The sequence below is a fragment of the Xylocopa sonorina genome, unplaced genomic scaffold (assembly GCF_050948175.1).
Source record: "Xylocopa sonorina isolate GNS202 unplaced genomic scaffold, iyXylSono1_principal scaffold0047, whole genome shotgun sequence".
NCBI classification, from domain to species: domain Eukaryota; kingdom Metazoa; phylum Arthropoda; class Insecta; order Hymenoptera; family Apidae; genus Xylocopa; species Xylocopa sonorina.
The window spans coordinates 908,631-910,394 of record NW_027490118.1 but is presented as its reverse complement, the minus strand read 5'-3'; the positions used below and the strand labels follow the sequence as shown (position 1 = coordinate 910,394).

Sequence of the window (1,764 nt, the reverse complement as noted above, 5' to 3'; positions counted from 1 at the left end):
CAAATTATTTCTTCTTTTTCCTGTAATATTGTTGTCAATGCATAAGAGTATAGGTGAATAGTATTTAATGTTTTTGAATTACTTTCCTACACTTTGAATCCTTTTTGAAATTTCTAATCTATAAATATTCAATTTTGAAAGAAATTTTATAAGCTGAGTAGTGCGGGATCCCATGCAAAAGATGGGACGTTCAGTGGCAGGCACGCGCGTAGACCGAGCACCAAGTTAGTCCTACAATTAATATTCGATAATAAATTATAGTTAGCAATACATTTGGTATAATATTGCAAAAAGATTTTGTACTTATGCGAAGAATACCGGGTTAATTTGACGAATTTGCTAAGGTTGGAGAAAAAGCTCATAAAACCAAATTACAAATGGTATTTACAAAATTCAGAGAACAGTATATTATGAAATGAAGAAAGAATAAAGTATTGCTAATCATATTACATTATTTATTAAAAATAATGTGAGGAGGTTTTTGTGACGGCGATCCGGCGCATCCTTGCCTGGGGAGCTCGGGGAGGGGTTAACTACGTGAACACCGTATCGGTTAAAACGCCTGTGTTCAAATTTGGGTCTGTTCACTAGCACAAAATAACCGTTTTATTGGGAGGACTTCGAAGCGACGAAGTAACTCAAAACGCTAGAGGAATGCTGGAGTGTAGCACTCAAAAGGGACTACGCGAATCTGAAAATTACGAGAATGGACGCCTCTCCTAGATTCGAAGGGCTCCTTATCTCGGCCACGGCTAGCCGAGTACACAATTACGGCCCGCGGGATACTGACGTCACGGCTTCTTTAGCATAAAAGAAGGTGCCGAAAGTTGTCTGTTTGTCAACCTGAACAAACACTCACGCTGGCACTCATTCAGTATCGCGTCGGGATAGTGGACCGAAAAGAAGGGAAAACAAGGGAAGGGAACATAGAAACGGTTAGATGTACTGCGTTTCATGGAGCATCGGCACGCGGGATGCTTCAAGCTCGTATTGCGTGTCGTGCTCCAACTCAAAGCTGTCTCGATACTGATCTTTGTTTTTTCAATTACCCTAATTATTCTTTGTGTGGCGCAATATCAGGAACTGGAATAATAAATCGGACACTTACGGGTACCAATAAGGAAACCAAATTTTTTAGTCCTTGTATGATTGTTTATTACATGGCGAGGGACGAGAGGGACTGCTCCCTTACAACCAATTACTATTGGTACCACATGAGCGGTGAGTCCGTTTAACTTTAGTTTAATATATTCGGTGGTGTCTTTGTATTTTCTTAGTACCTAAAGGAGTTTCAGAGACTCCACGGATGTCGGTGTCATGTCCCAAAATACAAAGGAAACCAGAACAATTCTCACTAAGATGGCCCAAGAAGGTTAACACTTTGACTGCCATGTTGGTGATATATGACCGGCCATGATTTTTCCTATGACACCACGGTGGTCATTGGTGACCGGAGCGCTTCAACTGTTTACAATTGTAAAAAATGAATGGCAATTGACAGTTAGTGCATTTAAAATATAGCCGATATACATAAGATACTTTGAAATAAAATATGCCTTAATAACCAATTAAAAATTTGTCTTATATCATCAATTTATTTTTATTTTGCCATTATATGCTTTAAATGATAAGAGGACTCCCGTGGCGTTCTGAACAAAACATGTGATTTCGGCGTGGCAGTGAAAGTGTTATAGAGGTTGGAGAGAAAGCACATGCAGTCGCTCGCTCGCTCCAAGGTATTGCTGCTTGTTTCTCAGAGGGCAA

General features: G+C 39.7%; 1 long non-coding RNA gene across 1 annotated transcript; it reads left to right on the top strand.

Moving 5' to 3' along the window:
- Window positions 1-906: 906 nt before the first annotated feature.
- On the top strand, window positions 907-1,389 carry LOC143432174 (uncharacterized). The gene is made up of 3 exons (XR_013102908.1): window positions 907-935; window positions 1,081-1,221; window positions 1,296-1,389. It is a non-coding gene; the product is annotated as an uncharacterized LOC143432174 (long non-coding RNA).
- Window positions 1,390-1,764: the final 375 nt, after the last annotated feature.